Genomic DNA, 16,760 nt, shown 5'->3' with positions numbered 1-16,760 from the left:
GATGTCACATCCCCACTTGTTCTTTTGTATTTTATTATATGAAATTAGGTTTATTCAAATTTTTTCCTCCAAGAACTAGAAAATTTGAATTGACAACTGATTTAGTGCATTAGATATTTATTGATGCAACTTATTTCATTATAAGGGAGACATATTATTCACACAAGTATGAAATAATGAAAAAATTATGATGTTATGTAATAATAAGAAAACGGAAAGTGGAGCTGTGACATCATCAGCCCACCTAATGAATATTCATGACGACTGTTTTCACAAAATATTGCTAAACTTTAAACTTCAATAACTGTATTATTTGTTATCCGATTTTGATGAAATTTTAGGCATTTTGCTCAGTGAATTCTACTCTATGTATTAAGATATATTTTCAGCCCGGACTATCCCTTTAAGTGTCAAATAAGAGTCTGCGCTTGCAGACTAATACACTACTTGGAGACAATGAGATGATCGTTAATAAATTGCTGTCAGTCGGGTTTATTTTGATCTAAGAATTCCTATCATTGATGTTGTGGGCGTGTTGGAATGAATAAGCTCTCCGTAAGGTTCTTGGAACTGGCTACCAGTATTTCGTACACAGTGGCATAATGAGCCAAAATTTGACAGGGCCATAAATGGCGTATCCGGCAAAATTGATAAATTTGGGAGAGAAGCATATATTCTTTTGGCACATATATTAACCAATCAACAACAACATAGCGGGCAAAAAAATCCAACATTATTTTCTTCAAAAATCAAATTTTGTGATAGATTTTGACATAATATTCAGAAAACAATATATTTCACCCTTCTCTCTCTTTCCTTTTCTATTTTTTCTTAGTCATGAAAGCATTCCCTCAAGCCCCCCAACATGGTCTTCAAGAAAATTGCAAATTGGTAGGGACTAAAAACCATCATCGTCCACAAGCATAAGGGTAGTCAAACATGCACTAATATGAAATCAAATAAAGTAAACTTAAGACTTATATTGTCTACCTCATTATTTTCATATTCATCAGTTGAATATTAATGAAGATAATGGTATGATTCACATTGAGACCCCCACCCCCCCTTCCTAAGAAATTGATGAACTCGAGTGAGACATCATGACTCAACATCTATCCTATATTCTCCTCTCTCTCTCTCATCTTATCCCTCTCTCTTCCATCTAATCATAAAATGCTTTCGTGCTCTCTCTGTGTGTGCCCCTGCTCCATGGAATATTCTCCCTGCCCACATTCAGAATTCTCCCATAGTTGATGTATTAAGAAATCCGACTAAAAACGTATCTTTTCAATCAACAAAACAAGTACACTGTTGCAATGACCAATTATCTGTTATCATCTTGCTATTTCAATTATAGATTTGTTGTATATGATTGATATTTACATACCTCTTAATGTTGTACAGTTAAAATTCACACTTTGTTTCTATTTGAATTTATTATGTTTTACTTGTTTTATTTACCTTCAATTCAAGTTTTAAAGCGTTGATACGCTTACAGGGCATGACGGTGGCTATTCATGTTCGACACTCTGCGACATCGACTCTGGAATAGGTCAAAGGTCATTTCTCGGTATTTACACCCGTGTGACGGTGTCAGACAGTGTCAAGTATTGTGTTCTGCCCCCCCCCAATTAATAAAACTTAGAATGTGAAAAATTCGCAATAAAAGTTAAAAGCTCCTGTAATCCTTCAAACTGATTGGCTGATAGTTATAGAAACTGTTCATTTGTTATGATAACAAGTCTTTATGACATCAGACCCTGAGCTTGTACTGGTGACTGCACATTTTTTTGTCAAAAAGTAAATTATAATGAAGTTTCATTACAACTTTTAAAAGTCTCCTTTTTAATCTCTCCCTATTCTTCGTTCTGACATTCCAAATTATTTTGTGAACCATTCTCTCCTTGTATCCCCCTTTTGCTAATACCATATTTGCTAGAGCTCTTGTTATAACATTTTACTCTGTACAAATTTAGGGTAATTTAGCCCTTGTTGCAAATAAAATGCTTAAATTTCAATTTTTTAATGGCTCCTGATGACTACAAAATGTTCTTCTTTCAAGAGCAGGTGTCAAATAATTTGTCTGTTTAATATACTGGGGGTACAGTAAAAACCGTTTTGTAATTTCATTGTTTTTTTAATCAAATACATGAGAAGCTGCTCGCATTTGATGTGACAAATCAAAAATTAAAATTCTAAGAACTTTTCAAATCTTTGATGGATTTCCGTCAATCCTATTTTTTTCTGCTATTTTTACAAGAAGCTTTTGTCAGGGTAAAATGGGCCCCGTCTTACAAAGAGTTATGATTGATCCAATCGATCATAACTCTATGGAAATCCATCAGTGTCATAATTTTTTCTACAAGAAATTTGCCAAATGTCCTTTGTAAACAAAGGAGAGCACACCAAATTGTCAAGAAATCAAGGAATTTATGGATATGCATTCATATCTAGAATAAATAAAAAAAACATGCATTATATATGTTGGCTTTGCTGGCTTTCCATAGTTACGATTGATTGGACCAATCACAACTCTTTGTAAGACGGGGCCCTGAAGTCCCCTTTAAAGGAATAGTGCATAGGCTTATGGGAACTATTGATGAATGACATACAGGTGATTCCATCATTACACGGATGAGAGAGAAACGATAGTTGAGGAATGATCATGTGACACCTGATAGCATCAGTCCTTGGATTAGAGAGAGATGAGATGATGATATGATAGACGGCGAAATGATGTCTTAATACATCAAGATCTGGGTCCCGTCTTACAAAGAGTTGCGATCGATCCGATCAACCACAACTATGGAAAGCCAGCAATGACAACATATATATTTGTGTAGGCCTACATACATATACTTGCATTTTAAACCATCAGTTCTTTGATTAGAGAGATAATGAAAAGATGTCTTAATAAATTAAGATTACAAAGGTGAGAAAGAAAAGGGGGGGGGGGAGGCCTCTACTAAACCACCACTAAATAAATGCTTATTATTTGTCATAACAAAACAGTATTCATATATTTTCTTTCAAATTTCCTACATTTTACTACACAATGAAGGTGCCTAAGATCGCATAAAAATTGAGACAAAACATGGAAAAGCCATGGAGAAATTAATATCGCCATGGTAAAACAAGTGCAATTGGAACCTACATTTCCCCCTTGGCCACTTTTCACAATAATCCCTATCCTTTTGTAAGCCTACTGAATTCTGACACCCATCAAATTAAACCCACACCACAGGCAGATATGCGTTTCTTGTCTTATTAAGAAAAACTACACTGTAAAAACTGTGGTGTTAATACTGACACCGATTGGTGTTAATAGAGGACCACACCCTGAAGTGTTAAAATAACACCCTAGAGATTGAACATAACACCAAAGAGTGCAAATGTAACAACCATATGTGTTGTAATAACACCTATAGTTGTAAAACTAACACCACCAATTTAACACCGGTGTAAAACAACTGGTGTGGTCCTCTATGTACACCGGTTAACACCACAGTTTTTGCTGTGTACCCCCTTTTTTCAAGGTACAGATATTATACTCCTATGTGTACACAAATCTAGTGCCGTGGATCCTTACCAATTTCAAATAAGATGTCACCTTTTCAAAGTCACTATTCCACGTCAAGTGAATCGCTATTAAATCCATTCAAGGTTCCTAATGTCTAGAGAAATACTTGCAGCATGTTATGAATAAAACTTGCTCCAATTGAAGATGGCATTCCATGAGAACAAGACGAAAAATATCTCCTGACAGAGAGAGACAGAGAAATTCTAACAGGTCTCACAGTGCTTCTCCAATTTCCTCAATAGCAACACGAGACAAAATAGTTTACAGGACAGACGACACTCTGAATGATATTTGATTCCTGGTCATAGAAAGTTGCGAGTTATCAGACAAAATCTCCCAAGGAATTTGTTGAGCATTTTTATCATGAAGGAAGATTCCACATAAACAGCTACCGGTGACAATACAAATGGATACACGGAGGTTTAATTCCTCGTCTAATCTAAAGAGTTGAGAGTTACCAGACCGAAACCTCTTTATAGAAATTTGTTTGGTATTTGCTGTCACAAATGGAGATGCCGCGGTGCTTCTGCATACAGGGATGAAGTCGATGAATGCCTCCAAACCGGCACGACGCGAGGTGACTCTGATCTGCCGAATGAAGTGACTCATATGACTTTACCAGCTCCCAAAACGAATGTGAATTTGAGTTATTCAACTCCGACCAACCTGCCTGTGTTTAGATCTAAGCGAGGCTGTGGAGATTGTATGGAGAGAGAGAGGGAAAGAAATGGAGAGAGAGGAAGAGCGTTGGGTGTGTGTGTTGGAGGACATGATCCAACGACCCTTCACTACATCCACCCCTCCCCCTTACTCCAGGGGAAGAGGAGGGGGGGGGGGGGGTGAATCTGTATTGGGTGGGTGAATTCTGCATTGCCTTTTCTGTGTGTTTTTGCCATTACATGTGAATTGCATGGGGATGGAATTGACAGATCTCCCCGGTTTGGTGGCGGTGGTGAGAACCATTCATAAGGGTTGGATGTTGAGAAAATGAAAACCTTGCCAAGTTTGATGGGGACAAAATAATTCTAGATGTCTCCAAGGAAGTGTTCACATTGTCATTCAAAATCAAAATTGCATATTTTCCTATTTCACTTCAAACTTTCCACTCATTTGTTCAGACATTTCACTTTCATTTGTCTTTGCATTTCCATAGCATTGGTTGAAAATTTAAGTCAATTTTTCAGTATTTTCTTTTATCATTTGATGACAATTAATTTAAATGAAGTCCATTTTGCCCAGTGGCGGTATTTTCTCGCTTGCGGTTCCAAAGGGGATTCACTTAATAACTTGTTATGGAGCTCACATTCTTTAAAAAAAAAACCCAAAACAGACCTCCAACCCATGTAATTAGAAAATAGAAATGAATTTGACACAAAATATAGGAAACGGTACTTCCCAAAGGAGTATACAGTAAGTGCCCATGAAAAGTAGGAAAATCATATCAAAACCATCTCAAAATGGTCTAAAATTCACATTCTTTCCTCACCAAATTCAGAATGGTCGATATTTAAAATAATTGCTTCCCCCTTTAACGGATGGCCCATACGACCAAGCTGAATGAGGATGTACATGTATGGGAGGCTGCTGCCGTTGCGTGGTTGTACCGGCGCTGCCACACGAGGGCAGCCACACGAGTGCCTACCAAATTGACAGACGACTGAGAAGCAGGAGGGAGCGACTGTGTTGGTAATCATGCAATGTCGATGAGGATACCACACTAGGGGCCGGTTTCACAGAATACCCTGTTCATACTTCATACAATCCCAGAGATGCTAATCTTCTTTAAAAAATTATTCTTACAGAGAAAAACTAAAGAGTATTTCTTGAAAAAAAAGGGATCCTTTTAAATTTCTTTTTTTAGAAACGATCTCAAGCCTGTATCAATATTATTATTATTACCATTGTTATCATTATCATCATCATCACCATCACCATCATCATCATTATCATCACCATCATCATCATTATCATCACCATCATCATCATTATCATCATAATCACCACTGTCATCATCTTTAATCATCACTGTTATCATCATCATCATCATCATCATCACTGTCATCCTCATCATCATTATCCTACTCCTCCTTATCATCATCATCGGTATAGATCTAATGTTTATTATTAAAGCACTGTTTATTTTATGCATGCCTTTGGAAGTTTAAGCCTTTTGTCTATGACAATACATTCTACATTTGATTCAGATGAGATGGGATAGTGATACAAAGACAAGCTGGTACCAGTAAACACTTCACTTTAGAGCATCTACTATAAACATCTGTCCATCAATTCATCATAACCAAGGTGCATTTCATGAAACAAATCAGTCACTAACAGCTGTTACAAGCCACTGAAATCCTTGCATCTGATTGGCAGAGGGCAGATTAGTCTGTGAAAATCAATGAGAAATCCCTTCATGAAATCCCCCCCCCCCCCCCCGTCATCCCATATGTAAAAGTTAAGAATTGGTACTCATCGATAACTGGTTGTTTGATTAATAGGACTTGTTTAACAGAATGAAGGTTTATTCTAGTTCAATGCCCACTCAACTCCTAAAGCCCAGCGAACACTATGCGACGCGATCGCATCAAGATTCGATTGCAACAAAATCACAGAGTGCGCGCCAACCTACAACGCGCTGCAACTGCGACCCGCTTTGTTGCAATAGGATCGCAGACCAAATTTCAGACATTTGACATGTCAAATCTTTCTGCGATTTTGCTAATATCAGCCAATCAGATTGGTCCGAGACGATGACGTCATGGCCAATTTTCTGCGCTGCTGCAGCGCAGAAAACACACAAGAGAAGGGGCACCAGGAGATGTAGCACGCTGCAGAACTGCCCTATGGGTGCGCTGGCCTGCAATGCAACTGCACTGCGATTCGACTGGCAACTTGTTGGAATGGGATCTCAGTGCTATCGCGTTGCACAGTGCGCGCTGGGCTTAACCCGACTCCATCGATATCCCACCATGGCTTACACCGAGGTTGGGCCTATTTCAGGTATTTGCAATGTTTTGTTTGCACTAAGGGGGGGGGGGGGTGCTATCAAAAGGTTGCACGACCAATAAAACATCCAGAAAAAAAAAAGAAAGTGGGTGTTTCCATGCCATAACCCAACTTTTTCTGTCACCCCATGATTCTGTTTCTGTTCAAGGAACTCAGCAAAGCAGCTTTCCCTTGCATCAACACCAAGCTGGTATAAAACCAATTCTTTGGAAACATTTTACATCTAAGTCATAGTGGCCAACTGTAATAGACATTTCTCATTCACTTGTGGCAGCAATATCACTCTGTGATTGGCCGGTTTGAAATGAAGAAGTGATTTGGATAAAAATAGAAAATAAATCAAACCATCAGTGATGAATATTCATTTTAGATAGACCAATCACAGAATGAGAATGCTCCAGTGAATGGGAAAATGGGGTACTAGAAAGTGGGGTCAGAGGGTGTCATGAAAAACTGGGGGGGGGGGGTCAAGTTTTGGTAACACCCCTTCGAAGGGCACTCTACAGATAAGTGAGAAGTCAGATAGCTTCAGAATGCACTTGCAAGTGATTTATCATAATCGTATCACAGATAAATATGAAGAGTGTGAATGCGCCCCTTGACCTAGCCCACACAGCAGGGAACATCCTTGACCTATTCATACAGGGCTAATGATACCAAACCATCCATCAAATCAGTGATTGGTGTCTTTCAGATGATTGTTTTTAGCGGTATTCTGACGGGTAAACTGCCAATTCGTCTATTGCCAACTCGTCCACTCATCACATGGTCTACCTTCATTTAGTCTATAGCCATTCCGCCCATCAACATTTCGTCTAACAACTATTTGGTCCAATAATCACTTCGTCTAATCACCAGTTCATCTATGACCATTTGGTATACTAACCAGTTGGTCTAATACCCATTTTCTTTTCAGTCATTTCGCTTAATTAACACTTATCCAATTAGACAAAATGGATTATGGACTAAATGGCTCTTGGACCAACTGGTTATTAGACGAAATGGCGATTAGACTAAATTATAGTAGACGAGTTGGTAATTAGACGAATTGGCATTAGACCAATAGGAAATAAACCATTCTGACATAGCAAATAATTATAAATCGTAATATAACACTTTCTTTGACAGCGTTTTAAACACAATTATACAAATGATGTTTAAAATTTTAAGCACGGTGTTTAAGCCTATCAGTCTCACAAATATTGTTGAAAGATTTAAACAAGTTTGTATAAAAAATATAAACAAGTTGTTTCAGCCTGGTGGGATAGCACCTAAACAAGCGTATAACGATGCATTTCCTCAATCACATACAGATCAGCAAAAAAGGGTTCTACTCTCTCTCGTGTGCATGTCCCTAACGACTCCATACAGGGTCATTCACACTAGCAGCAGAGAGTAAACCTTTAAAACACATATGTAAAAGTCATCATAAAAGAATGATCAAACGTAAATGCCAATTGTGGTAACACTCTTAAAATAAGGTTAAACAAAATCCAATGAAATAACCACCCGAGTGTTTGTATGTGTCAAATGAATCTGGTCCTGGTCGGAAATGCGTAGGCCTCATTGCTGAGAAATGAGCACAATAACCATGGCATTCCGTCGTCGTTGGATGACTCTATTTTTCCAAGCAATAATAAATCCATAAAACAAGTTTACTCATAAATTATGGTTCTATATTGGCATTCAGTCATTGTACTTGCTTTTCAGGTACAGGTTTAGATATCAGGATTTCATGAAATTAGGATTACATAAACATTGACATACTCAGGGGTCATGCAGAACAAAGATGAAACAGATGTCTGTTCTCTTTGTTCTTAAAGGACAAGTCTACCCCAACAAAAAGTTGATTTGAATAAAAGGAGAAAAATCCAACAAGCATAACACTGAATATTTCATCCCAATCGGATGTAAAATAAGAAAGTTATGACAATTTAAATTTTTACAAAACAGTTATAATAACACAAAACAGTTATATGCACATCCTGGTCGGTATGCAAATGAGGAAACCGATGACATCATCCACTCACTACTTCTTTTGTATTTTATTATATGAAATATGAAATATTCTATTTTCTTCACATTAACAAGTGAAACAATGATTAATCCCTCCCTGAACATGTGAAATTAGCATTGTTTAATACTATATGGTTCAGTCAAGTTGGTCCTTATTGTCAAATCTGTAAAAAAATGAATGTATAATTCAAACAGTAAAAAAACCCAAAAGAACTAGTGAGCGATGGACATCATTGCCTGTCTCATTTGCATGTCACTGAGTTATGCATATCACTGTTTTGTGAAAAATATTAAGCAAAACTTCAAAAAGTCATCTTTCTTATTTTACATCCGATTTTGATGAAATACTCAGTGTTTTGCTGGTTTGATTTTTCTCTATTTATTCAAATCAATATTTTTCTGGGTTGGACTTGACCTTTAATTTAAAAATGAAATGATACTAATAAAAACATTTTTTATACTATCGATGTCGATTCATAAAGGACCACCTTTTTAAGAATCCTTAACTTTAAAGCTAAATGAAAGTAGTTGCAGTAAAACACTGATTTCGTGAGAAAGTCTGTAAAACCAAGGTTAAGTATTACTTCATCATTGTGGATCTAGATCTGGTAGTTACATAAACTGAACTTTGTGAAATCATAAAATCTAAGCTGAAAAACGATCACACTGAAGATCGCCAACACAGATAGGCACACATGGGACAGTGTATATTAGCATTGCTGAAATAAAGACCCGACGGAAGTGCCCGAATCTGCGCTTATTTTGCTTATTTCTCAGCAATTACACAATTTCTTCCAGAATCCTGACACATATTTTTTATTCATACAAACAGACACTTGGGTGGTCATTATATTGGATTCTGTAAAAAGTCATTTTGAGATCGTTACCACAACTGGCATTTATCTTAAATTTTTTTTGAAGAACTAAGAACTGTCACTGCCAATATCTGTGATGGACTATACAGCACAAAGATCCATATTGACTCTGATTGAAATGAAAAATGAAGGAAGTGCCTGGACAAGGAGACTACAACAATGATAGTAATTGCATCATAATTGGTAAAAGAATGTAAGTTATGGAGTATCGTCTGAGGGGAACTAGGGGCTTGACTATAGGCGGTTTCAAACCGCCTCGATCACAAGAATCCCCGTTAAATTACGAGAACATTTTTAGGCTAAAAAATACCCATTAATTATTCCTGCATTCACACCGCCACGAAACATACCCTTCGGGTTAAATTCCCGAAGTTAGGAGCATGCGCAGTATGGTCTAATAAGCAGGCAAGGCGCGAGATTCAAAACCACTAGCCCAGCAGCCACCCACGGCGCCCGCGCCCAACGACACGCTTGGCTAAAAGTTCCCGTAAATTGCTTTCACATTGCCAAAATACCTGCGACCTTGGAAAAATCCCCACGAAAGTTCTCGTAATTTCGCCAAGTACCTACTATTTAGCGGGTATTTTGTTTCGGGGAAATTACGCGTAGTTTGCTTTCACATTACCAAAATACCTTGTATTTTCTGATCGGGGTAAATTTTCACGATCAGAGAATACCTGGAACTGACGAACTTCGAGGCGGTCTGAAACCACCTTATGAGGAGTGTCTTCACCAGAGGGCACACATGAATAATTTATCCGCGCCCAATGCATTCTGGACAGGCATAAAGATCACATGACTTAATTGATCAAAATAATAATATTCATCAAACACAGACAAAATGTATGTATATCAAAGTATAAAATTAAAAGACATTGCTATGTTCATATTCTTTCATAATTAGGGCTTTTGGGGGGAGCTAGACTGCATTTTTGTATTTAATTTCAATTAAATATTAACCGCAATGCAGTTTCTTTTTTCTCACCTAGAACTGACCGAAATTATAATTAAAATTTGTTTGAGCTGGACGAATACCCGATTAACATATCTGGTTTTGTTGCACTATTCATTGTGATTAATGTCAAAGAATTAAAACGAAATCTATGGAGGGATTGATTTTTTATGATTTTTTTGATGAGCAATGATTTAACTCATGAGTGAAATGGGGGTGTAATTACAGAGGCGGTGCTGCACCAGCCCGAGTTTGCTCAATCTCGAGATTTTAGTCCGATGGGCCCTCTTTGCGATTAATCTCGAGATTCAAGAAATCCTGTCTCCACCATCGCAAGAAGAGACGATTCCTGCTTGAGCGAGACATCGATGCATTATGGTCTGACGCCGTGAATAAAATATTCCTGAGTGCTTCTGCACTTGCGAATTAGTGGGATAATTTGTAAATTTGTGTGCTATTTTTCAAATAATCCCAAGTTGACTTCGGATTGCAATCTCGAGATTAATCCTACGAACTAGCACGATAATTGCATCTCCATTATAAATAATCTCGAGATTGATCAGATCCGGCTAATTTGCCTGATCAGAAATAGCGCGCTAATTTGAAAACTCGGGCTGGTGAAGACGGCCCTTCATGTGTGCTCTAGACTGAAGGGATTGTGGATCAAGGGGGGGGGCACAACATTTAATCTTTCTCTCTACCCTATACCAAGATGATATGAAAGGAATGTCAATCACCCCATTCATATGTCAGCTATCAATAAAAATTTAAGGATGTAACCCTCTTGGAGATGTATTTAAAGGGATGGTCCAGGCTGGAAATATTTATATCTCAATAAATAAGGTAAAATTCGCAGAGCAAAATGCTGAAAATCTGATCAAAATCGGATAACAAATAACAAAGATATTGGATTTTTTAAAAGATGTTCATTATTCCGGTGAAACAGTTTTAAGCACGTCTTCATGAATATTCAGTAAGTGGGCTGATGATGTCATCATGTTCTTTTGTATTTTATTATATGAAATTAGGTTTATTCAAAAATTTTCTACCAAGAACTAAAATAATGGGATTGACAACTGATTAAGTGCATTAGTTATTTATTGCCGCAACTTATTTCATCATAATGGAGACACATCATTAACACATGTATGAAAAAATGAAACATTTGTGAGTTCATGTAATAACATAAGAAAACGGAAAGTGGGAATGTGACATCATCAACTCACCTAATGAATATTCATGACAATGTGCATATAACTGTTTTCACAAAATATTGATAAATTTTAAAATTCAATAACTTTGTCATTTGTTATCCGATTTCGATGAAATTTTCAGCATTTTTCTCTGTGAATTTTACTCTATTTATTTACATATAAATATTTTCAGCCCAGACCATCCCTTTAAACAGGGTCAGTGAATTTACCAATAGGGCTATCTTAGGCCTTATTTTACATCGGAAGGGGCGGGCGGGGCACTCTCAGTAGAAGGTAGACATCCTGCGCGTCTACGGGCAATCAAAATGGACCATTAACCCTTTATGTCATATGGACTGATATTTGCAAATGGGTCCCCATTCATCGCTAAATTATTTTTGTAGATTGCCAGTTTAGCATGAATGTATAAATAGAATAGAAATATTTCCCATATTCCTAAAAAAAGATATAAGCCTCCCCCCCCGGGGGGGGGGGGGGGGGGGGTACTCGACCAAAAAAGTAGTAGGTATGTGCCGCTGGCGAGACAAAAAAGGGGGCCTAGGAGCGGGCTTATTGTAAAAAGGAGGGTCCTCAGGACGGGCTTCGGAACTACAAATGTTTGTGAAAACTGGGGTCCTTGGAACGGGTCGCCTGCATGTGAGTGCGTATGCATCCCTATGGAACGTGCATGCAGCAGCGGCGGCAAGGGCGCCGGGTGCGCTAGCACAGAGGCGATGGTCGGACAGCACTCTGCGGCCGCTTTTCACCAAAATTGCGGCTCATTGTCGCAGATCAATGCGACCGGAACGGCGTAACGGAAAATATGCGAAGCTTTGGAGCGGATTTCTTTCTTCTTTTTTCTCGATAAGAAAATGCTATGCTTTGGAGCGGCTTTCTTTGTTCTTTTTCTCGATAAGACAAAAATGCAATGCCTTGGAACGGAAATTTGAGTGTAAAAATGTGGGTCCCCTCCGCGGCACATACCCACTATGCATTATATACTGAGTGCCCCCCCCCCCCCCCGGCCTCCCCCTCCGATACGTGCTATTTGATTTGGCTAAAACTGATCGATCAATGAGTTTATAATATATTGTTGATTTCATGATATACAATGTAGTTAACAAGTAGTCATCCATTTGTTTCCATTGTAGTTAATACCTGACTTTATCAATTTGCTGATTTGTCTACTGCCAACTCGTCAACTCACCACATGGTCTATCTTAATTTAGTCTCATGCAATTTTGTCTATCAACATTTTCTCTAACAACCGTTTGGTCCAATCATCACTTTGTCTAATCACCAGTTCATCTATGACCATTTCATCTCATAACCATTTGGTCAAATATCCATTTCATTTTGATCACTAAGTCCAATTAGACTAAATCTAAACAGCTATTGGACCAACTCGTTATTAGACCAAATGGTGATTGGACGAAATGGCATTCAGAACATGTAGATAGTGGACGAATTGATGGTAGATCAAATGATAGACAGTAGACAAATTGGTAATTTGACGAATTGGCATAAGACCAACTGAAAATAAACCAGTCAAATTCTGCCTACTCCAAATGGTTGAAACTCTATGGGCAGTGAACAAGAGAGGGCGACATTACCATCATCATTCAGGCACAAGCAAATGCTTCCAGGGGAGCATTTCATGAAACCAAGTAGTTTTTTGTTAAAAACTACTGAAATCCATACATCTGATTGGCTCAGAACAATTTTAAGAACAACTTTGGTCATTGAAAAATTCCTGAAGAATTCTATTACATCCAAGAAACTATCATTTGACAGGGACCGCAGAACATTTTAGAAAGTTTTGCTGACAAAAAAAATCACAATCAAATCATTTCTTATGTTTTTGTACACGGTTTTTGCAGCCACTGGCTTAAGTAGAGGATTTTTTTTTTTTTAAAGATTTTATTATTTTCAATCATTTAACTCTTCAAACAGTCCTTCATAGAGAAGTTTCATACTAAAAAAAATCATCATCTGTTGGTTAGTTACACTTCATCCCAAAGTCATTTATTTATTTTTCTTCAATTTTTGTTTGAATTGATTTTCATTCTTTCTTTTAATTTTCTTCTTCTACGTTTTTTAACTGGCTTTCGAATACATTGCTTCATGAAGATCAAATGTTGTATACATACTTATTTTAAGCTGCTTAGTTTAGAATTAGTACATTTCTGCCAACAGATATTCAGATATGGGATGGTTTTCATACACACCGATGGTTTTCCCATACTTTAAACGTTAAGAACCCACTGCACTATTCGTATAAGAGTAGGGGGAAACCCCGGTGTAGTGGTCCACCTGCATTCCCCCCCAATCAGTTATATCAGGAGGAGAGACCTGCGGGTCATAGTGATTCAGTTCGCTTTTCGCCTCCCAGGCACAGGTGACGCCAAACAAAATAATAATAATTAAAAAAAAAACACTTTTGTCAAATTTGAAATGTTTTTCATCACATCTGAAGAGTATAATCTTTTGCTGTTTAATTTTTTATTATAAAATATTTCCTACTATCATGAAAAACCCCTTAAAACTCATATTGATCACTTATACCTTGCCCACAAAAGCGTTCACAAGCTACTCAGTTTGGCAAAATTCATAAATATTCTACTCATTTTCATGTCATGAAAAAATTATATGGATAAACCTGAGTCAAAGTTAATGATTGAAGAATAATTTGAAAAAAAATTGCCAATTTGCATTCTTTCATCATTATTTAAGTAATTGTTCTAACTATTATTTCCAATGCGATGCATTCTTTATTCAGATATGGCATCAAATGCTGGCACTGGGAATCATTTTTTTTAAATACATTTTTCTCTCTCTCTCTAGAATGTAATTGCTAACATTCAGGTTAAAGAGGAACTGAGTAGGTGCTTTCAGACTGCCTCAAGTTCATCAGTTCCAGGTATTTTCTGATTGGGAAATCTGCCCTGATCTAACCCGATCAAAAATTACCCGGTAATTTTGGCAGGGTGAAAGCAAATTATACATAATATCCCCGAAAGAAAATACCCGCTAAATAGTAGGTACTAGGTCAAAATTACGAGAAATGTTGCGCGGATTTTTCTAAGTTCAGAGGTATTTTTTTGGCAGTGTGAAAACAAATTATGGGAACGTTCTTTGTCCAGGGTTCATAGATGGGCGCAGGCGCCGTGGGTGGCTGCTGAGCTTGCGACTTTGAATCTCGTGCCTAATTGCCTGCTTATCTGATCATACTGCCCATGCTCGTAACTTTGAGAACTTACCATAAAGGGTCTTCCTCGGATCGGTATGAACGTGGAAAATAATTATTGGTTATTTTAAGGCCTAAACAAGGACTCGTGAATTAACGGGTACTCTGGTCATCGAGGGGGTCTGAATACGCCTTTTGGGGTATTTTGCTGGAGACACTCTACCTCTATGGGTTAAGAAATTCCATTTGTTAATCAATTCAATCAATCAATCTATCAATCAATCTATCATTCAATTTATCAATCAATCAATCTATTCATCAATCTATCAATCAATTCATCAATCTATCTATTCAATCAATCAATCAATCAATCAATCAACTAATTAAACAACAAATCAACCAATCCATCAATCAACCAACCAATCAATCAACTAAACAATCAAAGCTATCTCTAAATAATTAATTATCATTACAATGCTATATCAAATCTAGCTTGTTAATGTTAGAAAACAGAACATGAAAAGAAAACTTGTTACCTGATATTGAAATTTTTTGAATGGCAATTACCTAGCTGACTATCAAACAGAGACAGCAGAAGACGGATGTTAGTGAATTACATTCAAGTAAGTGAGAGAATGATGTCAACCATTGCGGCTTGAAAATGTTAAGAATGTATAAAGAGAATTAAGTATTAATTTTCCTTTTTCTAGAAAAGATTTCTTGCTTGGCATTGAACCCAAGGTCTAGCTTAAAGGTTATTTGATATAATATCTGTGAAACTCGCACTGCACAGAGACTAACAATAGAACCATTTTCTAAGCACTTTCAATCTAAGATGGCAAGCTAGAATTGTAAATAAGTTATGGGTAAATTGCCACTTGGTCCAACGTGGGGCCTGTTTCATTAAGGACTTGCAACTGTTGTAACTTTGCCAGCTACTATGGAAACCTTGATAATGATTGGCTGCAGAGCCCTGTTACCATGGTAGTTGCCAATTATGGCAAAGTTACAACAGTTGCAAGTCCTTTATGAAAAGGGCGACTGGATTGGTCTAATGCCATTTGGTCTCATCCCAACTAGTCTATGCCGAGTAGGTCTCATCTTTCTTATTCTAATGCATGCTTAGTATCATGTCACTTGTTTTCATCTCAATTGGTCTACATTTGGTCTGGTCTCGTGATACATGGTCCTATTTCAACTGGTCTATTGCATGTTTGGTCTCATCCTACATGGTCTTATCTCAATTGGCCTAGTGCATGTTTGGTCTCATTCCTCAAGGTCTAATCCAATTCTTTAACAACCAATTCCTCCATGAACTGGAATAGAATAAAATGTAAAGAGACCATTTGGTGTAGGACCAAATGGTATAAGACAGACTAGTATAAAATTGACTGGTATAATACCAATTGGTAAAAGGCCAATTGCTATAAGACCAACTGGTATCAGGCCAACTAGTACAAGACCAACTAGTATAAGATTGGCTGGTATAAGAACTGGTTTAAGACCAACTGGTATAGGCAAACTAGTGTGTATTAGACTAAGTGGTATAAGACAAATTGGTAAAAGACCAATTGCTTTAAGACCCACTGGTATGAGACCAACTGGTATAAAACCAATTGGTATAAGATCAATTAGTATAAGATCAGCTGGTATAAGCCAAACTGGTTTAAGACCAACTGGTATAAGACCAACTGGTACAAAACCAATTGGTATAAGACCAATTAATATAAGACCAACTGGTATAAGCCAAACCGGCAAAAGACCAATTGGTATAAGACCAAATGGAATAAAACCAATTGGTATAAGACCAATTCTTATAAGATCAACTGGTATAAGCCAAACCGGTTTAAGACCAACTGGTATAAGCCAAAACGGCAAAAGACCAATTGGTGTAAGACCCAACTAGTTTCAGATCAACCTGTAAAAAAGACAAATTGGTATATAAGAC

The sequence above is a fragment of the Lytechinus pictus genome, chromosome 6 (genome assembly GCF_037042905.1).
Source record: "Lytechinus pictus isolate F3 Inbred chromosome 6, Lp3.0, whole genome shotgun sequence".
Lineage (NCBI taxonomy): Eukaryota > Metazoa > Echinodermata > Echinoidea > Temnopleuroida > Toxopneustidae > Lytechinus > Lytechinus pictus.
The sequence above is the reverse complement of the archived record's forward strand: the minus strand, read 5'-3'. Positions refer to the sequence as shown.